The sequence below is a fragment of the Triticum dicoccoides genome, chromosome 4A, assembly GCF_002162155.2.
Source record: "Triticum dicoccoides isolate Atlit2015 ecotype Zavitan chromosome 4A, WEW_v2.0, whole genome shotgun sequence".
In the NCBI taxonomy this organism is placed as follows: domain Eukaryota; kingdom Viridiplantae; phylum Streptophyta; class Magnoliopsida; order Poales; family Poaceae; genus Triticum; species Triticum dicoccoides.
In genome coordinates, this window is record NC_041386.1 from 569826715 (window position 1) to 569833583 (window position 6869).

Below are 6869 nucleotides of genomic sequence, written 5' to 3' on the forward strand. Positions count from 1 at the left end.
GCCCGAGCGCCCCGCGCCTCCTCGCCTCTTCCCCGCCGCCGCGTCGACCGCCGCGCCGCCGCCTCGCCTAACTCCGGCCACCGCCCGCCATTGCCGGCGACGCCGTCGACCTCGACGGACTCCATCGCGGCGCCCCGCGTCCGCCTTCCTTCTCCTCGAGCCGGCGCCGCCCGAGGCCGACTCCGGCGCGCCGTCCCCCGGCGAGCTACTTCCTCGGCAAGTCCGGCGACGAGCCACTGTTCCGGCGAACTCCGGTGACCCCCTCCGTTCAACCTCGAAGTGCGTGCATGCTACAGTGCCGGCCCAATCTGGATCTGAGATCCGTTTGCCTAGGTTGACTTTTTCTCCTCTAACCCTAATTTTCTTGCCTACTTTGACATGTCATAACTCTGCATCCGCAGCTCCGATTCGTGCGTGTAGCATATCAAAATGTTCGCCTCGACGAGTACATCATTTCATCTCATTGCATAATTTTCATTTGAGCTCATCTTGATGTCTGAAATGCTGTTGGAAGAGGGCTATATGAGGAATATTTCAGATCTGTTTCAGCAAATGGCCTTTTGTCATTTTTGCCATGATTAATGTGTGCATGCTATGATCCTGAGCTCTACATGTGTTTTGTAGAATGCCATGTTATCTTTACAGGGGTGCTTGCCATGTATTTTTGTGATCTTTGTGGTGACTAGCACAAGCATGCAAAGTAGCGTAATCGTTGATGCTGATTTCAGGGACTTAGTATTTCAAGTCATTGTCCTGTTTTTGTCTTTATGCCATATGTTCATGTTGTTTCCTAGTGATCCGTGCCTCTTTTGAGGATGATCAGTAATGATGTTTTATTAATATTATGGTGCTCTATCCATCCTTGTCTTTGTTTGCATTTATGGAGCACCCTAGATTGACTCAATCGAGCTCTACTTTTGCTATAAAATGATCCTGGCAGATTGTTGACATGTTTAGCGATTTTGCCGAGAATGTTGCTATTGATCCGTGCATGCTATGTTGTTGTTCTTGCCATGTCTAGCTTCTATGCCATGTCTTCTTGATGGGTGTATGCTTAGTTTATCATGACATGCTCTGTAGTGAGTGCATCGAGCTCGTAAACATGCCTACTCGTTAACTGTTTTGCATGCTCCAGTTTTTCACCAAGTCTGAATCTGTTTATGTTTTTGTCATGTTCACATGCTTGCAATTGTATTTTCTGATCCCTTTTGACTCAAGGTCACTAAGGGACTTTTGTTAAGTGCTTTGAGTAGCTTCATGTCATGCCTTGATTTGCCATGTTAAGTTCCTGTAGCATGTAGTTTTCATGCTCTTAAGATTGCTTCCTGATGATAAATTCCAGACTTGTATTAATTTCACTAAGTCTGAAACCTGTTATCATTTGCAATTTTTCCATGCTTGTTTGAACCTGTTAATAGATGAATTAGCCGTAGCTCAGTGTTCATCTTTTTTCAAGAATCATGAGTGGATCACTGCCATGTATTTTTTTGTTATGTTTGAGTGCTGTAGCATATTTATCTTGATGCATTTAGATGGCTACTTGCTGATTATCGCAGACCGGTGCCATATTTGTTTTGCTTGCCATTTCCAAACCGTGCATCCGATTCCGATGATCTTTATATCGATTTCAGCCGAAATCACCTCACCTTTTCAGTGGCACTCTTATATTTCCAAGTTGAGGCCAGGTTCAATCATTCCTTTGCAAATCTTGTATATGCATCACATATCGCATCCCGCATATCATACCATGTTTGCATCATATTGCTTGAGCATTGCACGTGGTTGATTGTGCTCCTTTTTGCTTGTTGTTCTTGTTTGGATAGAGCTGGGAGATGAGTTCGTGAACGAGGAGCCCGTTGAGTTCGCTTACGAGGATCAAGGCAACTCTGAGTACTTTGCAGGCAAGATGACCATACCCTCGAAATCACTTCTATCTTTGCTTGCTAGATGCTCGCTCTTTTGCTGTGCCTATGCTATGATACCTACCACTTGCTAGCATGCCTCCCAAATTGCCATGTCAAACCTCTAACCCATCATGTCCTAGCAAACCGTTGTTTGACTATGTTACCGCTTTGCTCAGCCCCTCTTATAACGTTGCTAGTTGCAGGTGAAGATTGGAGATCGTTCCTTATTGGAACTTGTTATCGTTGGGATATCACAATATTATCTTGTTTATCTTAATGCACCTATATACTTGGTAAAGGGTGGAAGGCTCGGTCTTATGCCTGGTGTTTTGTTCCACTCTTGCCGCCCTAGTTTCCGTCATATCGGTGTTATGTTCCCGGATTTTATGTTCCTAACATGATTGGGTTATAATGGGAACCCCTTGACAGTTCGCCTTGAATAAAACTCCTCCAGCAAGGCCCGACCTTGGTTTTACCATTCGCCACCTAGCCTTTTTCCCTTGGGTTTCGCGGACTCAAGGGTCATCTTTATTTTAAACCCCCGGGACAGTGCTTCTCTAAGTGTTGGTCCAACCCAGAGCATCGTGCGGGGTCGTCCCTTGGCAATTTGGGTTACGTTGGCTCCCGTACGCTTAGCTTATCCGGTGTGCCCTGAGAACGAGATATGTGCAGCCCCTATCGGGATTTGTCGGCACAGCGGGTGGTCTTGCTGGACTTGTTTTACCATTGTTGAGGATGTCTTGTAACCGGGATGCCGAGGCTGATCGGATTGTCTTGGGAGAAGGAATATCCTTCGTTGACCGTGAGAGCTTGTGATGGGCTAAGTTGGGACTCCCCTGTAGGGATTTGAACTTTCGAAAGCCGTGCCCGCGGTTATGGGCAGATGGAAATTTGTTAATGTTCGATTGTAGATAACATGAAACTTAATTTAATTAAAATGCACCAACCGCGTGTGTAACCGTGATGGTCTCTTCTCGGCGGAGTCCGGGAAGTGAACATGGAGTAATGCTTGACGTAGGTTGTTCTAGGATCACTTCTTGATCAGAGTTGTTCGATCGTGCTTTTGCCTTCTCTTCTCGCTCTCTTTTGCGAATATGTTAGCCACCATATATGCTAGTCGCTTGCTGCAGCTCCACATCATACCTTTACCTTACCTATAAGCTTAAATAGTCTTAATCGCGAGGGTGCGAGATTGCTGAGTCCCCGTGACTCACAGTTTACTTCCAAACCAGATGCATGGACCGATGATACCGTTCCAGACGATGCGCTTGAGCTCAAGTGGGAGTTCGATGAAGACTCTCGTCGTTACTATGTGTCTTTCCCAGATGATCAGTAGTGGTTCCCAGTTGGGGCGATCGGGGACCGTGTCGCATTTGGGGGTTGATCTTTATTTTGGTACCGTAGTCGGACCATGAGTGTATTGGATGAATGTAATGACTTATTTATGTATTGTGTGACGTGGCGAGTGTAAGCCAACTATGTAACTTTCTCCTTTATTTATTTACATGGATTGTTGTGAAGATTACCTCACTTGCGACATTGCTTTCAATGCGGTTATGCCTCTAAGCCGTGCTTCGACACGTAGGAGATATAGCTGCATCGAGGGCGTTACAGCAGCCCATCGACATGTCTAGAGTTAAGCAAATTCAGTGTCCATGGTGAAGGAGAAAAAATGGCATGTGCCCCCACCCGGAAAAAATATTTTTGAACCAACTAGTAGTTAAATGGTTAGGATAGTGGTGGTACCGACCATGTGTGAGTGCATGTGTGTATTGATGGTGTGCATACTGTTAGCCATATTTCTTTAAACTTCTATCAAGACACAAAAATTCAAATACAAACACATCAAAAAAATCTGGAGTTCGTGGGCTTTTCTTATTCCCCGCCGGTCGGTTTTTCATGGGGAGTATTAATGCACACTTTCTAATATCTCAACGTTCCAACCTTGTAGACATGAGATTGTCCAAAAAACGTTTTTTTACCATTATCACTTAGTTACCTGGAAAAAGATGCCATTTTTTTACAGAATTATGGAATGGTTTTTTAAACACTTAATTATACTATTTTCATTATGAATAATGCATTTGTATGTCAAGTCGTACAAGTTCGATTGCACACCCGCGGAACATCCAATGAATTCTCAAGATTCAGTTGCACACCAATCATGACAGGACCCTAAAATAATCAAAGAGACATCATGCTTGGTTGTTGGCCCACATAAACTCGCAACACTCAAATACACCAGACGACCTTCCATTATGAAAATTTGGTAGTAGAGGTGAACATATACAAGGCTATAAATCAAAACGAACAGATCGACTATGATACAAATAAAATGTAAGAAGCTGGCAACATTCACTGCTAGGAAACTGTACAGTGCTACCCATCTTCAAGTTGTTCCCCCTCCCTGCATCCCCACACCGGATCCGGCTTGCCTGCTCCCTCCCCATGCTCCCATCCGTGCTCCCACTTCATTTTACGGCTGTCTTTTTTCCTTTTTTTTTCTTTCTAATCTAATAATCTCCCCCTGATTTTAAGGGGGTGGGGCCAGGCCTTATTTTGTTCCAATCAAATCAAGCCACGTATGCGGGAGCACGGATAGGAGCACGTGCAGGGAGCAGGCAAGTCTCGTCCACCCACACCACCTCCATTTGTTCATGTTAATTACAGCACAAGGTGGATGGATCGATGCAAGTGTTCACATACACCGTCATGCATCAATTGGAGATCGGGAATAGAACGGAATATAACAAAATAAAGATTGTGAGAGAAACTAATTAGATGGGTTTTATGTTTCATGAATGTGCCATGTCCAGCTAACATGTTAATTCCATTTTTTCCATCATTTCATTTTCATATGGCGACCAAGATGATTTTGCTTATCCATTGCCACATATTATTTCCATCCCCACCCTCGAGCAAAAAATTATCTCTTCTTTCGTCATTTATCTTCTTTTGCCGCTTTGTTTTTCATTATGCTCGTCAAACAAGAATTGCCTTGCCATATACCCTTACATATTCTTGCAAGTGGAATTGTTATGGTACCATATCAACGTAAGTTAACCATTTCCAATTCTAAACACCCATGGAAGAACTTTCGCCTACAGGAAACGCCAAACTAATTAAGTAAAAAAATACCATACCATATTCGAACGGATAAGAATTACCTGTTAGGCTAAAATTACAGAGAGCATAACTTCTCCCTCGATTCCAAGTTAATTGAAATCCAAAGCAAAATAAAACTATGTATAATGCCCAGATTTGCTACTTAAGACCTATATATGCTGACAAAGAAAATATCATTCTTTGTGCTCTATTTATTACATATAGAATAGTAGAAAAAAATATTTGATTCAGAATTAACTGGTTCAGAATTACAAGATCTTACACAAAGTAAATATCATTCTTTGTGTAATCAAACTATTTGATTCAGAATTACAAGATCATAGGCATTTAATTACAGAACCAACCTGGTTGTGTTGACTATTACTCCCTCCGTACGAAAATACAAGACATTTTTGCAATTCAATTGAACTGAAGAATACGTCTTATATTTTGGTACCGAGGAGTATATCTAATCACTTTTGCAACCAAGATCTTCCTAATATACTTTTGCAACCAAGATCTTCCAGATATAAGCACGCACACTTTAAACCAGATCCGCACACCAAATGAAACAACCATTTCTCCCTTTTTCATTCTTCTAGAAATCCAGCAATGGAATTATGATATAAACTGCTCTGTTACCTTTAGATGTAGGGTCCTCCATGAATTAACTACAAAAGAACGACAAGAGAAAATAATTAGATTTTAGTACATGTCATCTCCAAACCTGCATAAAGCATGAAAATTATTAATTGTACCCAAGAAAAATGTGGGAACATCCTGAACTAAGTAGTAATTAACTATAAATCTAACACCTGGAAGGGTTCTGGTTATATAAAAAGTTACACTCTTATACAATGAGAGCAGATGGGAGCGGGTTTCACATTACATATTTCAGTGGCACGAGAATTATGCAACAAACTGAAACTCTTAAGTAGGTAACTGGGCATAGAGTGCATGAAATAAGAAAGACACATGGCCTTCATTAGTATTCATATATTTCGTGTGTATTTGTTGCATATGAATTGGGTATATTATTTCCGGCTCTAAGATAAAAACCTATTAAGGATAAGTCATAAGGACGAAAACGAAATGTCATAAATTACTGTTTAGGATATGCAACTTACGGCAGAGAATTATTTCAACTACCAAGTTTGGTTCTAGTTCCATCCTGCAGCACGAGAAGAGGCAAACAAAAATTGCGTATCAGTAACCATGTGAGAGAGTAGGTATACTTTTTTAAGATTAAACATTATAACAATAACATCAATGACTTTTAATGCATCCCACATTTCTTGTGCTGACAATTGATCTGTGTTTATTCCCAATAACACGTTATAGTTAAGAAACTGATCTAATTAGTTGAACATGTGTTCCCTTTGCACACAATCACAAATTCACAATATAGTAAAACCGCAGCAGGCAACACCACGTTAACAAACAGCTGATTTGATTTTGAATCATCTCTACTGAAAATACCATGCAGGTATGCACCAGGTCATAAGCCAATCTTCCTACTGTAAACAAACTCCTCCTCCTCCCTGGGCCTCTTGCTCGTCATGCGTGAGGCCGTGCAGCTCATCGAGCTCTTCTCCTGCACATACAGTTTAAGCTTCAGTTCAGACAACATGTCGAGTTCACATGTGCAGAGTACATACAAGTGGGTACAGGCTCTTGGGGATCTTGTTCGGACGAGGAAGAGGGCGGCCCCTGTTGAGTATCTCTATCCTCCTCTCACCACAAAGCAAAACTCCAAAAGACACAGAAAAAGGGAGGGACCAAAAAATTCTCACTCACTGAAGTCTCTTAGCTAATTATTAGAGAAACTAAAAAAGGCCCAAAGGAGATGTCCATTAAAAC

At 42.1% G+C, this 6869-nt stretch overlaps 1 protein-coding gene and 1 pseudogene across 1 annotated transcript in view; both read right to left on the reverse strand.

The window, feature by feature from the left end:
- The window catches only part of LOC119283663 (extensin-like), a 42460-nt gene that overhangs the window by 33030 nt on the left and 2561 nt on the right, over positions 1 to 6869 (reverse strand). The gene's annotated exons all lie outside the window — the stretch shown is intronic.
- The window catches only part of LOC119286825, a 10353-nt pseudogene continuing 8762 nt past the window's right edge, over positions 5279 to 6869 (reverse strand).